At 45.4% G+C, this 21,083-nt stretch overlaps 1 protein-coding gene across 2 annotated transcripts in view; it reads right to left on the bottom strand.

Annotated features, from left to right (window-relative positions):
- LOC149352902 (exosome RNA helicase MTR4-like) overlaps window positions 1–21,083 on the bottom strand; it is a 148,762-nt gene that overhangs the window by 41,885 nt on the left and 85,794 nt on the right. The window lies entirely within an intron of this gene.

Raw genomic sequence — 21,083 nt, 5'->3', positions numbered from 1 at the left:
TCAACTGACTTAAGCGCCTACCGTCGCATTGCACTTTTAAGCTACATCGGAAAGCTGATGGAGAAAATGGTACACTCTCGCTCTACCTGGGACTAGATGAACAGGGGAATTTACCGTCCGACCATGTCTGGTTTCCAAAAAGGATGCAGCAGCAGCATTATTGCCCATACCAGTTGTGTCAAACGCAGCAGAGCAGAGTGGTCTATGACCATTGCTGTGTTTCTTGACATGAAGGAAGCCTTTGATAATGTCACACATGAGTCAATTCATTCAGCCTTACAATAAGTTAGCATTGGTGGACGAATGTATGACTGGCTAGGTGACTATCTGCATGAAAGATGAATTTTCACGTCAGCAAGTTAAGGTGACACAGCTCTGCATCAAATATTGAGCGGAGTACCTCAGAGGGGGATTTTAAGTCACACCCTTTTCAATATCTCACTTGGCTTGGAAAAATGGTTACCACCTACAGTTGAACTCTCCCTCTATGTACATGTATGGTGTTCCGGATGCAACAGGCGCATTGAGGACGTCTGACTACAGAGAGCAAAACGCTGCATTGAATCATTCTTAAGTCAGCATGGTCTCAGCATGTCGCCAGATAAAAGCCCAGCAATTGCATTTTCGAGGCGCGATCTTTCGCGCTACGTGCTGAAAGTTGCTGGTCCCCCAATACAACACGTCACAAGCCATAAATTCCAGAAGGTGACGCTTGACAGGTCGCTATCATGGTCCCCACATGTGCAACAGCTGAAAGTCAAGCTCTGCTCTTGCGCCTCTATCATTTGTATGCTCTCCACTATCAGAAGAGGCTGCTCTACACCTTCATTATTACGACTGTATGGAGCGCACTGTGAAGGCCTTCACTACAGTCTCCCAGCTCTTCAGGGTATTTCTCAAACAAATATTAAAATCCGTGAAGCTATGCAAGCTAAAGCCTTGCGAATCTGCATTGGCCTTCCCAAGAACACCTCCACAGTGGGTACTCTAGCAGAGAGCAGACGCCTATCTGCATCAGTACTGTTAACCCTGGAGCTCCTTCGTGCCGAGGTGCAGTTTGTGGCTCGTGTATTTAACCATCCATTCACAGAGTACTACATAGAGGAAGTTTCTGATTTCTGACCTTCTTCCATAAAAATACCAGCACTCGTCACAACCTCCTCCCCATCTTAGAGGTACATAGCATGGCACATCAGGACAACAGTCCCTGGCATTAAAATAAAAACAAACACCCCTGATCCTGCACTTGAGTACATTGCTCTTGAGAACAATTATGGTTGCTACAGTGTGCACCGCCACATCTACACTGATGGCTCTGACACTTCCATCTCATCACCAATTGGCGCCTGGACTCCGTCATTGTGCACCACAACTACAGCGACTCGACGACTGCTACCGAGCTGGCTGCTCTAAGAGCAGCATTTACTTACATTCTGCAACAACTGCCAACAGCATGGGTTATCTTCAGTGACTCTCGCACTGCACTACAATCGATAAAGTCATCACGAAGCCTTCAGGAGCACATCGTCGTTGACTTGAACTGATTACACACCGAGGCCTGTCAGCTACGTCACCGTGTTGTGCTTCAGTGGTTACCCGCTCACTGCGCCCTCGCAGACAATGATCATGCTGACGGTGCAGTGAGCTCGGCACATGGTGACACATCCTTGTTCCCACACGTACCCTTTTCTTGTTGTGATTGCATGAGTCTTCTGACTTATTAAATGATGGCATATGCAACACTCTTTTTGGTGTAATCCGCAGTGTTAATGTAGACCCCTTCTTCATATCAACCCAACCTGTGACTTCCGCATGTCACCCAATTTAAATATACATGATTGCAATTGCTTGCACTGAATCCGCATGGACATGCCCTTCACTAAATGCCATCTTCATAAAATTGGTGCATCAAGTAGCCCTCTGTACCCGACATGTGGTGTGCGCGGAGATCTTCAACACTTGATCTGCTGCTGCCAAACCTTTATTAACCATTGCAAGGCACTGTTAAGTGCTTTAGGACTCCGTCAGGATGCCCCCGTGCACCTGGAGCAGCTAGTTTCTTGGACCCTGGAGTGATGTGGCTTTGGCTGCGCTAGGGACAAAAGCATTATTAGTTTTTCTTAGGGAGATGGGTTGGTGGACACACTTTGATAATTATGTGTGTTTGTGAGTGCATGAGTGTTGACTATGCTATATTTCACTTTTCACCCTTTACTTTTTTCCTTTTCCTCTCTTTTTCACCCTCTTCTTCTCATCTTCTTCTCTTCTTTCACCCTCACCTGGAGTAGCATGCTGGGCTAACAACCAAGCAGACCTCTCCTGTATTCATTAGTCTCTCTCTCCCTTCAGGAAAACAAGGGTCCCATGCAGCACATAAAATACTCTGTGTCATTTCTAAAAGATCAGTTGGTATTTGATTTCAGGGAAAGAAAAGTAAATATTATTTAACGTGACGAGGCTGTTCTTGACATTTCGTGTTGCATACGTTATGACGTTATGTGTTGCATAGGTAATGTTGGTTTACATTACACACAGCAAAGCCGTCAAACATGAAAGATCTATTTTTCACCGTGACCATACATCTTTCTACAACTGTCGCACCTCAAGCCAACCTCGGCACCATTTTATAAATTTTGAAAACAAGTAAATTGGAACCTTTGCTTCAGCCTTACAGGACTTGGCTGACAAATGATACATCATGCAGCCCCATGATTAATAAAGAAACTAATTTCAACAGGTTTTCAAGTACTAAAACCTAGTCTCTGAACACTAAGAATATTTTCTGTAAGCGTCTTTGTATTTCTCCAGTGTTATGTGGTATATGCATTTCAGTTTGCACGTGTCTTTTGGTAGCGAAACGTCCTATGTGTGTTAATGAAAATTCGTGAACACTTACCATAGGTGGTTGCATTTGACAATTTTATTCCCCTCTTCTGCTTTGTGCTCTGCACCTAATTTTTTTTTCTTTACTGCTTGTGCTTGCTGTATGCCCTCCTCATATCATAGTGATGTAACGAAATCTGACTCGACATAATTGTCCTACCATAACGCAACACAACCGATACAGATGGCTTAGTAGTCTTATAAACTAATACTGCTCATGTTGCCGATACTGGCAAGCATCAGACTGATACAGAGTTGTGGTACAGTTTTCATATAAAATTATAACGCATTCTGACGTGCTTACCAAACAATGTGAAACATTTAGACTCCTTTATAAGCATAGCATTCATATTGTGTTTAGAGTACACTCAAAATTACGCTTGATATGTATCTGGTCTTAAAGGGCAACTGCACCACTTTTTGAAAATTCCAAGCTACTCAAAGATTCAAATCTATACAAGCTGTAGGTAAAGCATGCCAACAGTTCTGGAGTCAGCATTTAAAATATTGACATAATCAAAAATTAAGTTTTAGCCTTTTCCTCACAACACCGGAGGAGTGCAGAGAAGGTTGGTGTGACGTCACGGAAGGCAAGATTTCAAATTTTCACTGTCGTCGACCACACCCTGTCGTGCCTTGTTGCGTGCTGCTGAACAACGGTAGGCGACATTTGCCTTCGACGACCTTAGATTTTTTTTCCTTCAAAACAAGCCTTGATGCATTGGAAATGTAGCGGTACCTTCGATGACATCATGATGCACACCCCAACTTGGTGCTATGCGCTGTGGAGAAGCTTCAACGCCGTCAGGATTTCAGACAGCATTTAAATCATCATTTCAAATACTCGCCCGAAAGGACTTTGCATGCTTTACCTTCAAATTTCATACGTACATTCACCCCCTTTAAGCTCTTCAAATTTCTGTAACCTATGCAGTTGCCTTTTCAATGTCAAACTTCGCTAGTTATGAAACTTATTATATTTGTGCCATTAAAATGCTGATGCTTGAAATCATCTGCTTCCCAGAGCCTCCATTGCTAACGAGTAAAGCTAGCACAAGGAAGCATGCCTTTTCTAGGCAAATAACTTTCATCCTTAGAAGCACCTGATGTAACATTGCTTGGTGAACTCCATCCATTGCGAGATGAAGGCCCCTCCAATATCCCGCCTATTAACCATGTCCTCCTGCTCTAGATGCGGCCACCTTATCCCTGCAATCAAACTAATCTCACCTGCCCACCTGACTCTCTGCTATGTCTTTCTTGCAACAGAATCCATTCCTTTAGTATAATGGATCATCAGTTATCCGTCCTCCACATACTCACTGTGTACATTTCCTTGATTTCAGCTAGCATTTCCTTACCTCCTACTTGCTCCCTAACTCATTAGGATCTCCTCAAACCCTTTATCGTTGCCCTGCCACGTTACTTTCCATGCTTCGCTGCGCTGTCCTTAATTAAAATACCACCCTCATTATCACTCTCAGAGTTTTTCCCTCATCAGTGAGTGCAAACAAGATATCATGCTTTCCTCTTGAGGAAAATAGGTTACCTGGTTTTCATGGCTCAGTTCAGAATATTTGCCAGCTACGCTTCACTACTGATCACAGTAAAAGTCCGACTCCCTGGGCCACTTTACTATTCTATACACATGAACACATCACGAGAGGCACGTTTTGAAGACTCTGTCATGTGCCTGTGCGTGCTTAAGAAAATTAAACGTTTTCTCTGACTTTCAGCCTTATTGTATTGTCTTCCTTTTTCCACACTAAACATGGACAAGAATAAGCTGGATGGTCTCCGCCACAGTTCACACAATATGTTACAACGTGGAAGTGATCTGGGCTAAAGGGTGCTGCTGATGCCCAAAATTTTCAGATTGCCAGAACTGCCTCTGTTCACATAAACTGGGCTCCAGGGGCGGATTTATGCCGGGATGGGGAGGAAAATCTTTCCCAAGCAAGAAATTTCACACAGGCAAACCAAACTGAACCCTATCTTTTAGACAAAAAAGCGCCCGTAAATACATGGTCCAAATGGGATTCTCCCCCCCAACCACCTCCTCCAAGAGTGACCCATAAGTCTGCAACTGCTTGGCCCATGCCCATTTCTGTAACAACTAATGCCAGTGGGGTGCAGAGTGCTTTTCATGCCAGGTGTGATTTTTGTTTTAGGAAGGGGCACGGAACTAAATTCAAAAAACAGCATTTTATTTTGGTCACATCACATGATTACTTTTTACACAGCAATTACAAAATGGTGTTGTGAACTCAGACATTTTCTTTTTATAGACATCAACACTTCTTCAAAATAAAAATTTGCTTCGTGTCCATACACTAGTGGGTTGTTGATGTTTTCCTGAAGGCACCGAGTTTCCGTAAATTTGGGATGAGCCCGACAAAAACATTGCTTCTGCAGCCAAATTGTTCAGGCTTTAAATTTGCCACCACGCTGTATTGGGCGAGTTGGATGTAGTTCACCTTGAAGACCAGCCCAAAACAGACAAAGGACCGGCAAAAGAGAAGATGACACGTGCACTGTCTAACAATTGAAGGTTTAATGGAAAAATCAGAAAATATACAAGGTGAAAACGCATGAAACTTAAAACGAAACAAAAACAGAAAAACATCAAGGGTTACACTGCACAGGAAAGGCACTTATTAAGGAATGCTGTCTTGTTTCTCTGCAAAGCAACAGACGGTTTTGCTACACACGTGCCCGAGTTCTTAGCGATGCAATATGCTTCAAAAATTTCCCTGCCTATCTGGTTACTACTCTTGCATGCTATCGACGTGTTATGTGAGTCCGGCAGGCAAGGATATCTTCATGTTCTTTGCAATCGTAGCAGTGTAGCAAGAGGTTAGAAGAAGGGTATTTTTCTTGCCAAGGGAATTTTCGCACTCTTCCAATCTGACGTTTCAGCACCTAGCCGTTTGCCTATAATATATCTTTCTGCATGACACAGGAACCCTACACACCACCCCTTCTTTGCAACTAATGAACTTGTCTGCATGTGATAGAGAGCACTTTTGAACGTACTTTCAGGAAGAGGCCGGTTCCAGCTTCTCATTCACTGCAGCACTCACTTTCCCAACTTTATGATCGGCAGAGAACACCGCCGGAACACTGCACCGCGATCTTTTCTAGATGATGAGACACACTGAGCAGATACGCAATGGACACGACCTTCTTCTGTGTCTCTTCCTGGTGCCCCCTAGGGGAAGGCGTAGCCTTTTTCTGCAGCTTTCCCAAGAGTCTTTCCGCCAACCGAGCAACGCTCTTATCTTAAATTTGGCACTGCAGGCATACTGAAGTGACTATAAGAACTGCAAAATAAGTCACATCAGCACACTATTTTTGGCTCTGGGGCTCAGCTAAAGTGCCTTAGAACACAGATGTTTCAGGCATTTTCTTTGGTCTGCTCTATCCTTTCAAAGGATAATGAGGATGAGGAAATTAAGTGTTCCCATGCAGTTTTGTGCTCTACCTATGGCACCACTCACCCACCGTATATAACAATTAAGCGTGAATGGGTGTAAATGTCTCCCTACTCTCCTATGGAGGGAAATATACGTTAAGAGACACAAGACTAACTTGAGCTCCTTAGAAATTGGAAAAAAAATTAAATTGTAAACTTTGTGACTTCACAGCCCTCAGCGACGCATCAGCTATTAGGAACACCATAGCGATGGACACCAGATTAACTTTGACCAGCTGGGGTTCTTAAGGGTGCACGTGCAATGCACAGAAATTGAGGATTTCTGAATTTCTCCTTGACTGAAGTCCTACTGACCTAGCCACATGCCGCGGTAAGGCCGCTGACCTAGTGGTTCAAATTGGAGGAGTAGAGAGAACAGCAGCAGGAAAAACGATTTTGCAAAAAGGACTCGAGAAAGAAAAAACTTGCAAAGACAAAGCTAGGAAAATGCGGTACATATCTTTACCCTGTTAATATCCTACAAGAATCTGCTCGAGCATTTCGAAAAACAGAACCCAAAGCTATCTGCACCCAGTTTACACATTTTACACCAGTGCATATATCCTCATATGTGCAACCAAGATATACAATGCACCATTTCCAACTGCAGTTCTCACTCTGTCAGACAAGAAATAATGATCTAATTCTAGACGAAGAAGGATAGGGTTTTCGCATAGTTCACCTGAACAGACATGTGAAAGCATGTGTTTAGCCTGATTGGCTCATGGTTTTGTTTTGCTAGGTCGTCGGCAAATCTGGCAAGGATATTAGACTAGGTTAAGCTCTGATCGAGGCTAAGGTGATCCGACCTATTCATGCCTGGAAGCTGATGAAGATGACAATATGCAGTGCATAGTGCAAGAGTGTGTTGTAGTTTAACACGAGGCGTGATCAGCTGTGCCGATAGCATAGTGCTCTAGAGCACTGGCCATCGAAGCTGATCTGTTCGTTTGAAAAACACAAGTAGAGAGTTTTATTCCAGGCCACACTGCTGGAGAGCTTATTTACAGAAACATGCGCAGACATGCACTTCTCTTTATGTGACAGTAACCAATGGAAGCCAGACAAACAGTCTGGCTACAGAGCACTTCATGTCTTTCGTATTTGAAGGCCTCATGGAATCTTCATAACCACCAAAAAAAACAATTTTGAGGGGCGGGCACAGGGAACTTTCTTTGCTTTCAATAGCTTGAAGCATCAGAGTGGCATCGAGCACAGTGCGCCTTTGAAGCCCTGTATGTAGTTAGAAATTGCACTCGATGAAATTGCTATGCACGCCAAATCTTCTGAGATCCTGCATGATAATTCTTTCCCCCTTGTGGAACAGTGGAGAGCTGAGTTAGTCGAGACAGCCTGATGATGACTGTGGCCTTGTCCTTTGAATCAGATGGGCACAGCTGGTGTGGTGCCCAGCCAGAGTACACAAACACATGCACATAGCACACACAACTAGTCACTCCCTACACATAACGCATGCACACGCATGAACACACACACACATATAGACAACTGGAACAGCAATGACAGCAGCACATCGTAAGCTTGGTGGCCATTTCAGTGACTGCTGCCACATGACACCCCCAACCAGTGTTTATTGAGGTGCTCCTAGTATCGTCGGTACACAGCACCCACCATCCAGGAAGGTGCTTCTCGATGGTCTCCACTGAGGCTCGGACATTACGTTTGCTGCTGTGATCGCGATCCAGTTTCTCTAGCTGGGTGGGAAATGGAGACCCAAACGCCTGTAGAATTTGTCATCCGCGGTGGACTAGACAGGCCTTGGCAGCAGAGAGCCAAGTGTTCCGCAGTTTTGTCTGCTTGCTCATAGATTCAGCATAGCGTGCTCTCCACTGTCTGATGAAATCGGCGCCACGGAAGGTAAGGGCAGCCTGTCGGTAGCCTTGTGAAGGCAGTAACGGATTTTCGGCGAACATCTCCACTCCCAGACATCGGAACTATAAACTCTGGGCGAAGGTCTTATTTTCCAAGGTTAATTCTTAATCCGCCGTGTTGCTTCCAGCCAAACAGACAACCACAGTCTTCTTGGAGCTGAGCCGTCGGTTCAAACGAGTAACCACATTCTGGCAGTCGCTCAGCAGAAATTGCAAATCCTTGGCGGGTATTCCACAGGCAGTACTAGATCGTCCGCGAAAGTTTTACCCGGCAGTCAGCGGTCGTCATCCATGCCAGCTGAGGCGGAAACCGATGTGCGACCTAAGCAGCTCTCGCTCGATGCTCGCCGAAGACAGACACCCTTGGCGCAGACCTTTCTTCACTGCGATGGGGCCGATCGAGGACCCGAAGTGCGCGACGACCGTGTTTTCCTCACAGAGACGTAGAATGTCGACCAGCAGACGCTCCGGAGGCCCCAGGTCCGAGTCCGACAGGGAGGTAAAAACAAGGTCAAAAGCACAGCATGGGGTACGCTGTCGTACGCTTGCTCGGCATCGAGTATCTCCGTATGGGCGATCTAAATGCCGTCGAACCGAATTCAATTAATTTCCTGCAGTTCATCGGTGCGAGCTCCGCCGCAAGCCATGGCCGCCGCCTCGCCTCAACTCATGCGCTTTAAAAACATTTCAACCAAATTTTAAAACAAAACCCAACACTTGTACTATTATAGGTGAGTATTTAAGCTGTAACTGAATATTATAAAAAGTTTATGTCGATTTTATGCGCCCTTTTGTTTAATTATGTTGTCACGTGGGTATCTGCGTGTCACGAGCGATATAGCCCCCCTACCTGGCTGGTGACACGCGCGTGTCTCCATCCACTGCCTTTCTTTTACCGGGACCATTTGCAAAGGGACAACGTCAGAAACATCATTGAAGGTGATGCCACACATAACGCAATCACATGTGCATCCAAACGCATTCGAAAAAATGCTAGTAAACCTTGCATTTCAGCTGTTCAGTCAGGAGGTACTAAAGGGTATTTTCTTTTACCGGGACCATTTGCAAAGGGACAACGTCAGAAACATCGAACCGACAGAACGGATTGTAAAACTAATGGAAAGACTAATTTTTATAATGTCATCTAGAATCCCATCAAAAGGCCTTCGTGCTGATTCAAGAAGTGCACAGTTTTTGAATGAGTTCATTGTTTTTCTCAAGGAATGGGAGGAACATGCTGCACAGTATGGTGGCGGCTTTTTAAGTGCAGGAACTGCCCTTGGGCTGCGTGTAACGCTGCAAAGCACACTGTCGCTTGTAAAATACCTGACCACGTCACTGCAATACAAGTACTTGTTGACTGCAAACCTAAGCCAAGACAGGATGGAGAATGTACTTGGGATTGTGCGCCAGTGCTTCGGTTGCAATGATCATCCAACTGTGGGGCAGTTTTTGATAATTATCAACAACCTTTCTTTCTACAGCCTCGCAAAGCCTCCAAAAGGAGCAAACGTACCTGCAGAAGTCGTGACTGCCCTCTTGCAGCCATCTGATGTTCCCAAAGAAAAAAATTAACGAATAACTGAACTTGTCGATAATTTACTGGATGGCGGAAACTTGGCTTCTGCTGCAGAGCTGCTCGAGGAGCACAGCAGCCTGAGCGATCATCAGGGCTGTGTAGACAAAAAAAAGTGACAGCAGGCTAATTTTTTATGTAGCTGGGTATGTTGTAAGAAAAATCCTTAAAATATTTCCTTGCCCCGAATGTGCAACTTGTTTCAGCACTTCGCCTTTGCAAGCCGAGTCAAACAACAATGCCTCACTAATTACTCGAAATTTTGACTATGGAGGCTTAGTTTATCCATCAAGGCCAATTGAACAGCTCATAGCTAAGCTTGAGGACGCATTTAAGGTGTTTTTCAGCCGCAATGAGCTACACGCAGATAGCATGGTCAGCTCTCTGCATTTTCTTCAGGGACGTATGTGAGCTTCAAGGTGTGGGCTGCGCGGAGCATGGACGTCGAATTACGACAGAAGTGGTCAAGTTTTACGCCTTGACTAGGATGCATTTCCTTGTAAAGTCGGTAAACAAAGAGCGCGGCGCGCAGCGAGAAAAGAAAAAGTTGCTGAAAATGAGGCGCTGTCAGTAGCCTCGCACAGGGCACTTCGCACAAAAAAAGGCATTTGTACGTTGTTGTCATGGAACCTTGTGTATTAAAGACGTTCCACCCTGCAATTTGTGCCGCTTCCTTTTCTCATTTTGGTATCATGCACAAAATGCGTTTTTACGCTTCTTTACGGCGCAGTAGGTGAGGCCCGACGTGACGCTTGCATTTGCTCCTGCCGCGGCACACTGTCGGTGTTACAGCTAGTCCGTGTCGAATCTAAATGAGAAGAGAACCTATGCCAGTGTTTGCACCGTCTTTAACACTTTAACGCCTTGTCAAAGCAGTGATAGCAACCCACACACGATCAACCGACTGAACCAGCGAGCACTACCCATAGGGGCTTCTTGCGCCCGCCCGCACGCCAGCGGGCGGCAGCGCCATCTGCCTTGAGCATAGCAAGTTATTTCAGCTGCGCCGGCCCGGTCGCGACACTAGGAAAACCTTCTAGCCTCTGTACCTCTATCAGCACGTGGCAGCGGTGGTGGCTCGGCTCGAGCCAGTAGGCAGGCCGGTGCAATTTCCTTTTCATCCTTCTCTCAGTGGCAACAACATCAACGTCGACGCAGAGCGGCGGTAGACACGGCGGATGCGGGCTGAAGAAACGGATGAAGTTGCTTTCGCAGTTTCCGGGCTTAACCAAGCTGAGCGTCTGCCAATTTTTTTTTCCAGCGTGAGCAAACAAGAATATGGCATAACTGGTGTTGGTACATGGCGAAACGCTGTTCCGCTTGGTGGGCACAATAGTTTAACCACTTGGATTATGGCGGCCGATATCTGAACGAGGCACTGCACGAGGCCCGTTGCCGTTTTCTTCCTCGCTCGAACCTGTCTTCGCAAACGCAAGCAACGCCCACAGATTAGCTGCATCGAGAAAAAAAATAAAACCAGCAGTGTTTGTGAACACCTTCCGACTTCGTCGGCTGCTGTTCATCAATATTTTTTATTTACTCCTGCACATATATTTATAAGCCATCTGTTTCCGGAAGAATGTTTTCAAGGTCAGTGACAGCAGCTACACTTTTGAACAGCTGCTTTTGCAGCTTGGCAGCTGCAGCCTGCAGAACATAAATCTAGGGTATGCACTGGCGCAGAGCCACGCCGCGGCGCTACGGTGCGACGCTGCAGCGCCGCCGGCCACTGTTTGGAATGCACGTAGCAGACGAACTCCAGCTCCGCAAGGGTATTTTCTGCGCGTGTCGCATCAGATTGCCGCTTGGAATCCGCATGGATACGCTGGTCGCAGGGTGCGGTAGCCGCACGAAACTACGCCGTAATCGAGCGCCACTCTGGACGGGCAGCTACGCAGGTTGGCGCTGCTCGAGCTGTTCGAGAAACAGGCGCAACGACGACGGTTGGTCGCGGTTTGGGGTCCTCTCGTTTCCGAAATCGAAACACAGGTGATGCATGGTCAATTAAAGGAGAGATTCTGTGATGCCGAAGAGCCGCATGTAGTTCAGGCACGTTCACGGGGAAGATATCGATACGCTGCCGGGTCTTGTCCGAGGACTTCGCCTTCGGCCTCAATTAGATTTCATTGGTGTTTTCGCCGGCGGAAACGATTTGTTCGTTCGAAACAGCAATACAGTGTCAACGATCGTTGCACGCCTCGAGATAAGCCACTGTTACTGATGTTCGTCATGGTGTGCCGCGTTTTGTAGTGCGGAAGTGAAGCACTGGGTAGTACGTACGTGGGATCTGTTTTGTGTTTAGGGGCATGCTGCTTTGCTGTTCAAAATCGATGACAGAGGATAAAATTCCTTAAAGCAAAGTACAGATTTTGTCCGCGATTGTACTTGGTTTACTAATTGCTACAGTGTGCAGATAGGGCTAACCTTTCTCCTTCTGGAGCAGTTCATTTTTCACGTATGCTTGTGTTGTTTGGTGACCCACAATGCGGAAGCTTGCTTTCGCAATGCTGTGGAAGTGCAGCTTGTACTTGTCTTTGAAACTGTAGGTCTCGCACTGTATAGAACTTTCAAATAAAGCTGGGAGCTGTCAGTCTGTGCATGTCATTGATGCTGGAAAGTGCTGAAGAGGCAGATGTGGAAAACGTGCTTGCACTTTGCATTCTTCTGCATTCCCAATGTAAAAATGGTCTAGCAAAAACAAAGCATTGTTGTTCACTGCTCATGATCTAATATTTTCTATGCAGGAGATTGTGGCAGAAGTGAAGCAGTACGCAAGCCACATTTTTGTCTCACGCCCCAGGGGATGAACCTGGGGCGTGAGATGGAGGCTGACCGCCTTCACCTGAAAAGGCTTCTGGTGCGGCTCTTCCCAGGATAGGTGCCACAATTCTCAACGTGGAAGTAAGTGTTTTTACATTCCAGAATTGTCCTGTACTACTTATTCATAGCTTGCACTGATGTCAGTGAAAGGAATTCTAGGATATGCTTCCACCATGTTCATGAACCACTAGCTCCTGCAGTATGCATTCCACATCATTTCAGCATGGCGGCACGCTATATTTCGGCAGTCCAAGCTTCCAAGCTGTGGTAGGAAACACCCGACAAACTCATTTTTTCGCTGTGTGAGCGAACGAACGCGCACTGAACAGAGCGACAAAGCTTGCGTGTAGCACGCATTTAACGTGCCAACTTTGACCACAAGAACCGCTACCATCAAGTATGGGGTGCATTCCTCATAACAGGTAAATTCGCCATTTCGACTGTCAAGTATGTAACAATGGTGAAGCAAGGAAAACGCCAGTGGTTAACCGGATGTTTTTTGTTGAAATGGTGACCACCCAAGTAGCTCGAGGAGACAAAGCTTGACTGGGCCCCATAACTTCATGCTTGGTGCCAAGCATGAAGATTTTGCACAATGCCAGCACACAGCGTGACAATACACAGTGAGAAGAGGCAAGCTGAGGCCCATGCAAAAACAGCATGCAAAGGCCAACGTAGCAGGGACGCCGATTAAGCCGTGTGTAGGGTGGCTTGATGCATCGTTCCATATTGAAGCAGGAGGACGATGACCATGAGCGATTGAACAAGTGGAAGGAGACGGAAGATGACAACGAAGTTCTGGCTCTGTTCTTGGTGCCGCTCGGAGCTGTTCCCTTCGCTTGTGTAAATAACTGAAAATATATTCTTTCCCGCAACAATATCCAGGCACCCTAGCCATGCGCTGATCTTTTATGCGAAGCATACTACTTTAGCTACCACTTCAGCCCTTCACCGTGGTTATGCGCCTCCAAATCACGTGATACATGACGTCACACCATGTGACACGATGACGTCACGACAGTAGAGAAACGGGGGCCCACCTCGCGCCGTCGCTGTGGTTGTGCGCCTCCAAATCACGTGATACATGACGTCACACCACGTGACACGATGACATCACGACAGTGGAGAAACGGGGGCCCACCTCGCGCCGTCGCTGTGGTTGTGCGCCTCCAAATCACGTGATACATGACGTCACACCACGTGACACGATGACGTCACGACAGTGGAGAAACGGGGGCCCACCTCGCGCCGTCGCTGTGGTTGTGCGCCTCCAAATCACGTGACACGATGATGCCACACCACGTGACACGATGACGTCACGACAGTGGAGAAACAGGGGCCCACCTCGCGCCGTCGCTGTGATTGTGCGCCTCCAAATTACGCGACACGATGATGCTTCGCATTCTCCAGGCTTAACCAAGTTAAGCCTCAGCCATTTTTTTTTATCCCGCCCACAGCTGACAGCAAAAATACATATTTTTGTGAACTGTATTTTTTTTTTGCAGCAAAAAAGGAACTAACATTTACTGGCAGTGCAACATTAACGCCTCGAGATGAGTTAACCCCGCTCAAAGAACCTAAAATAGAGAAAGTTTTCCTCCGACTTCTAAAGTAGAACTTTGCCTTCCTTGAGCTTGCATTGCTGACAAGCTCTCGCCTATGCACTAAATAGGAATTGTGCAATTACGGTGATTTGTGTACTTTCAATTGACAGTCACAAAGTAGCTGACAATGTGTGCATTTAATGTCTACAAACAGGCTAACGCCTGCGCTCTTCTCTGCTTCCAGTCATTAGGGGCCAATTTTCTTGCACTGTTGAGCCTTTTCCTCGTATTGAACATGCACTGACATGATCAGTTGCAAGTTTTAGCCCTTGTGAAAGGACTGTGCATTCAGAAGAGAAGTCATTTCCACGCACATTGAGCAAAGGAGCTGGTTGCAGCACAAAACGCATCTGTTTATCCGCGTCTTGAAGCATGAGTGGCAGCCGAGTGGCTCGTAAACATGGCCACCGTAGCAGCGATCTCAATGATGTGACGTCATGTCCAAGCTATGTATAGCCTAGGATTGTTCACGTTGTTCTCAAAGCAGTGTTGCAGATCTACCAATGCAGTGTACTGCCAGCAGACAGCAATGAAGCTGGACAGCTCGCACGACTTTTGAAGAGTTGTTCTTGTCATTTTTGTTTTATGTTGCTTGTCCTAGAAATCATCTGATAGCCACTCAGTTCTATAGCCTCAATACCAATCCTTTTTACATACCTCTGCTTCTTCTCGGCAGTATTGCGTACCTAACCTTCAATTCCAGGAGCACCTCTGACACTTTCGCTTCCTTTGTGCACGCAGATATGAGGTGCATTCAGTGGTAAGCTGGAGCTGGATTTTTAATTTCTTTTACAGAAGGTTTAATCAAGGTACTAAAATAATTACATTGCTAGTACTTAACACAGCCCTCTTTTAAGTTTTTTTGCCAGTTCTTGGCAAGTCCCTATATATTGTGAGGAAAAATTATTATTTCAAATCGGTTAGCACCGCTCACACAATCCTGAGTGACCTTTGTTGTTCTGGGACCTCATTACGCTTTACACACTTTGAGGCAGGACAAACACAAGAAAACTCGGGGGTGTGAGGTTGGCCGAATACAAAGGATGTGGGATGCCCAAAAACTGCACTTCCTCAAGAGTTGACATAGTCTGTGAAACAGTTTGTGGCGTAGAATAGTCGCGATGGAGACTGTTGTTGGAAGCCAGTGCCATTTCCAGCGAATAGCAGGCTCAAGCTGACCCTGAGCTGAGTGTAAATAGCCACACTGCCTCCTCTAGGTATGTGTTGTTCTAATATCAGGCCCTTGTGTACCGAGAATAAAGTTAACATCAGTTTGCCTGCAGATCACTCCAAGTGCAACCTTGTTGGTTTTGTGAATGTGCTGCGGCACCACGCTATGCTTTCTTGCTTTCACTTAGATTAGAAGTAAACCCAGCTGTGATTATGCAAACAAATTGATGCATTTTAGGCATGTTATAGCTATTATGCTTGCAAAACCAGCAAACTAAAATTGCCACTCGCCAGAAAAGCCGCAGGACTACTGTAACCAGAGGCATCCATTAAGAAAATAAATGAATTCCGTCATTTGTTTCGTATACATGTCGTGGTATCTCTATACGCAAATGACTTAAGCACATTTAATTACCTCCTCCGTGTTTGTGGAAGTTTTTGTTTGTATAGTCGAGATTTGATAGCGTTGCGGTCACATTTGCATATGTGGACAGAGTGCCTGAAGAAGATATAAAAAAGAAGGATCGATATCATTGCAGTTGGCTGGTGGAAATGGCCTGTGGCAGTGACAGCTGTATTTAGTTTCTTGGCCATTTCCAGCTTATGAAACCTCTATTCAGTCAAAGTTGCTGTTTTGTTATTAGAACACAGTGAGCATTTGATGTTGGCGTACTTCACTTTGACCTTGGTGTTCTTTTCAACTCTGTTCACATTCTTTCGTCTGCAGCTGTATGCATCAGCAGTCTCTATAAGTCATTGTATGGGTGAAAGATTGCGCCCTCTAGTTTTGCATCGACGCAGTTACTATTTGGAATATTTCTTTCAATGCACTTCCTCTTTTCATCTGCATGTGATGAAACTGCAACTGCTTTGTCTCTGACTACTGATGCATGACAGGTGCGTGCGAGTGGCCTGAAAAACCTTGCCACTTTTCTGTATGCCTCTTTCCTTAAAAAATTACATAGCTCGTACAAAATATATGGAACGGTACTGGTGTTGAATGGTAATGGCCTGTACAGCGCACATGATCAAAATTATGCCTATTTTTCTAGCACCTCTTCCTGACAGCTCAGCGAGAGCCAAACCTGGAGACGCTTGCTGTGGACTGGTACCATGTGTGCCGTGCTTGCAGCATACAAGCACTGGCTTTTGTTTTGAGCCGGGGAGTGGCCGCCCTCTTTGGTTCTGAGCATCGTGGTAGAACTGAGGAAACTGCATTCCGGTTTCAAGAACCGTTTTGTGTTTTACGTCGGGCCAAGGGACACCAGCGTGGAGAATGTGCATGATTCAGATTTGGGTTCTAACAGTTCTTTGAACTGTTTCAGTGAAACGTTAACGGTTCATTGAATCCGAACCTGAACCTTGTAAGTGAATCTGACCTCCCTGATGGCATTGTCTGGCATGCAGTAGTCATTGTTGTCTCTGCTTATTCTTTTGAGATGAAGAAGAACTCGCCATCTCATCGTCATTTCAGAAAGTACGAGCTGTAACTTGTCTGTTGTGCAGTGGCTTTTCAGTAGCACTGAAGAATTGTTTCCTGTTGCACTGCTCTTGGCTATGCTCTCCAGTAATCCAGCACCTTCTGGTGGACCTCAGGATTGCACGTACATGCGAGAGTGCAACAGAGAGTACAATGACGAGAAACAGTTCTTAGATAGATCAAGAAACCACTGCACAAGAAGTGAGCAGCATCTCACCTCATTGACCGTTTCCACGGCAGTTTTACAGCAGACGACGGTGCTGTCAGTTTTGTGACATCACTCTGACTGCCTCAATATCGCTGTTCTAGTTGAAATGCATACGTAGGGCCCTACTTCTTTTTTAAGTATGCATAATAATGTCGTGGCTAGTAGCTGCATTGTAAAAGCATGACTTGTTGGTAGACCATATCATGACCCCTTTAAGAGTGTGCAGTTGATGCCTTCTGCATGACTGGTCTCAGTAATAGTGAAGAGTTCTGTCAAGTTTATTGGTCAAGAGTTCTGTCACGTTAATTTATACAGGAAAGAAATATGAAAGCAGTAGATGCAGTGCTGCTAAAGGTACTTGTTCATGGCAGTTGCAAGAGTGCTGACCTTGATTCTGTGTGCTTGTTGCTTCTCAAGTTAAAAAGGATTGCGAATTGGCTATGGGTCCATTCACACCTAACCAGGAGTCTGATATGTCAGCCCATTCTGTTGTTATGAAAGGCAAGGACATGGTCTTAAACTCCTGGCTGTCAGAACTTAGCTTTATCTGGTAGAAACAAAAGTTGGCATCAAGCTTGGAGAGATACTCGGCAACTTGAATGAAGGACGTGAAATTCTCTTTGAATTGACTGGCTTAGTTTGGTCAGGTTTATGTAGAGCCATATGTCTTCTGGTGGCTTTTGCACGGGAGCAATTGGTGCGCACCAGTGTGTATGACTGTCTGCTTTTGGAGTAAGCCCCGAGCTCTGAGGCAGTGGAGTTCCTTATCAATTGCTGGCCCCATGGGAAACAAAACTCTGCATGAGGTCACCTTCTTTTCAGCAAACCCGCATACTTTCCACACATAGTTCCTAGGCAGTCCTGGGAACATTTTTGCAATGTGGTTTTTGTGTGTGATGACCAAAAAGTGAGTGATGACCAGCGCTTTAACTACCAGAACTTCTGTCCCAATAGCAAAGTCCTTGGAGCTTTCACGACATGAACATCCGTTACAACCATTTTTCTTTGCACCTAATAGTTGCATAGGATTTGCTCTACGCGTGTGGAGCAAATTTTCTCTGTTCCCTCTGTTCGCCCCTTGAGTCCTTCGGCTGTCTTGAGGCTTTTCGGTTTCAAAACGAAATACAAGAAAAATAAATAAATAAAGACCATCAAGGTATCTGTGGGATGATGCGGAAAAAGCAAGAAATGCACGTGCGGCGGCAAGCAAAGTTGAAAGCCAATGAATGATTGATGGTAACACAGATGAAATGCTTACAAATCTTGGAAATGACTGGCGAGTTTTGTGCGAAATCATTTGTGATCGTCGCATAAAACTATGTTGTTAGGTAGGGCATTCCAGAGAGTAGTCGCGTCGGGGAAAAATGAACTGTTCTTAGCTGAAGTGTGGCTTCTGATACCTGCTATGGGGAGGCTATGGCTTAGGCGATTGGACGTTCTGAGTGGTGGTTGTAGCAAAGGGTGTCTGGAAGCAGGGTGGTAAAAGGAGCTGTGCAGTAGGCAAAGACGGGAGATGATGCGGCGCGACTTTAGAGTAGGCAGGGAGATAGAGCGTTTAAGTGCATGCAGTGATGCTGATTTCTTCGGAGTATTCAGAAGTGATGAAGCGGGTTGCACGATTTTGGATGGCTTCGAATTCGGCGGTGAGGTAGGCTTGAGATGGATGCCAGACTGATGATGCAAATTCTAGTTTGGGACGAACGAAAGTTTGATAAGCCAGTTTTCTCACTTCCGGAGATGCTGATTTGAGGTTTCGCCGTAAATAGCCTAGAATACGTGAGGCATCAGAGCATATTGTTTGGACGTGATTGACCCAAGATAACGAAGATGAAAGATTAAGCAAACAAGGCAAGGGGAATGAGGGGCTCGTTATAAATATGAGAGAAGCCAACAGCCACAGAAACCAAGGGGATTTTTTAATTAATTTCTTTATTTTGTGGTGTTGATCAATTTATAATATTACTGAATATGTTACCGCTTAAAGCTAATTGATTAGAAAAGCAGAAGAAAAAACAACCACATGCCGCCGGTGGGATCCGATCCCACGACCTCTGAATTACGCGACCGGTGCTCTACCACTGAGCTACGGCGACGGCTGTCAAATCTTCTGCTTTTCGGGGGTATTTATGTTTACAACTAACCTATCCTTGGGAGTGTTCACCAGCGCCACCCACGTTCTTAAGCGGCGGACGTAGCACGTCCTGAGTTACCGCTGATGTGACGTAGAACGCCATCGAACGGCGAGGGTGGAAGCTGTGTGAGAACCCTCTTATGCTTCCTATGGCGTCAAGGCTGCCAGAACCGAGGCCCTCGCTAAGCAATTAAGCAAACAAGGCAAGGGGAATGAGGGAGTCGTTATAAATATGAGAGAAGCCAACAGCCACAGAAACCAAGGGGATTTTTTTATTAATTTAATTTTTAATTAATTTAATTAAAAAGATGTAATCCAAGGTACTTGTAGGATGATGTTTTGGCAATCTGGGTAGCATTGATGGTGTATGAATGCTGAATTACTGTTCGTTTGCGGGAGAACGACAATAGTTGGCATTTGTCCAGGTTCAAAGGCATGAGCCAAGTGTCACACCATGTGGCTATTGTATCAATGTCTTTTTGTAGTAGGTGGCTATCGGTGAGATGATGAATGGGACTGTAGATGACACAGTCGTCCACAAATAGTCTTACTTTAGTAGCTATATTAGCTGGGAGATCATTGATGTAAATGAGGAAGAGTAGCGGGGATAAGCCGGCACCCTGGGGGACACCTGAAGTAACATCAGAAAGGGATGTGTGGTAGCCATTGCTTGATGTGAATTGTCTGCGTCCAAGAAGAAACTGGTTGATCCAGGTTATTATATTATCAGGAATACCTAGAGAGGAAAGTTTTGCAAGCAAGTGTGAGTGTGGAACACGGTCGAATGCCTTGGAGAAAATTAAAAATATGGCATCAATTGGAAAGTTTTCGTCCATAAAGTGAAGGATGTCATGAGTGAATTCAGCCAATTGAGTTTCGCAGGAGTAGTATTTTCGAAAACCGTGTTGATGGGGATAAATAAAGTTTATGGAATCGAGGTGGCTCATTAGGCTGGATGATATAACATGTTCAAGTAATTTGGAAGGGATGCTGGTTAAAGAAATAGGGTGATAGTTGAAAGGATTTTTGCGGTCACCTTTTTTGAAGATCGGTACACTTTCTGCTATATTCCTGTCATCAGGGACGTCTCTGGATTCTAATGATTGGGAAAATATTAGATGCAGTATTTGGCATGATACTACACAGGTATTTTTTAGGAGTTTACTGTTTATCTCGTTGCAATCAACCGATGAAGAAGTCTTGAGTGAACTGATTAGATTAGCTATGCCTGCCGGAGTGACTGTAATTTGGGGCATGGTTACTGTTGAGATGGCTGGAAAAGGATTTGGACTGCCAGCTGCTGGGGAGAACACTGAACAGAAATATTCATTTAGGACTGTCGCGCTCTTATCACTGTCTATTGGTTCACGGTTAACGTCTAGAAGCTCAATTCTATTGCATCGTGTCTTAGAGGAGCGAATGCGCCAGAATTTATTGAGGTTTGTTAAATCGGATGAAAAAACTTCTTGGTGGAGGTCAATTATTCATTATATTCTTTTGCGCACTGATGGTACCGTTCCCATGCTACGGGATGGTTATGCAAGTTAGCTGTTCGATGCAGTCGTTTTTTCTTATTAAAAAGTCTTTTAAGTTGTCTATTCAACCATTCGTTGTTAGAATCTGATTTTGCAATGAAGGACAGAATGTGCATGTTTTTCAGGGTTAGCATAGTGGTATTAAAAAGTTCCCAGTTGGCATTGACCGAGCGAGAATGATAAAAATTCTGGAAAGAGCTGTAGAATTCTGATAGTGCATGGTTGATGGCGTCAAAATTAGCCCTTTTGTATTCGGTTATTACCTTTTGTGTTGGGGATTGTTTTTTAATGGGTAATGAGAGGCAGATG

This window comes from Amblyomma mixtum, chromosome 3 (genome assembly GCF_055824585.1).
Source record: "Amblyomma mixtum isolate Tamu chromosome 3, ASM5582458v1, whole genome shotgun sequence".
Taxonomy (NCBI): domain Eukaryota; kingdom Metazoa; phylum Arthropoda; class Arachnida; order Ixodida; family Ixodidae; genus Amblyomma; species Amblyomma mixtum.
This window is presented reverse-complemented; position numbering and strand designations above follow the sequence as displayed.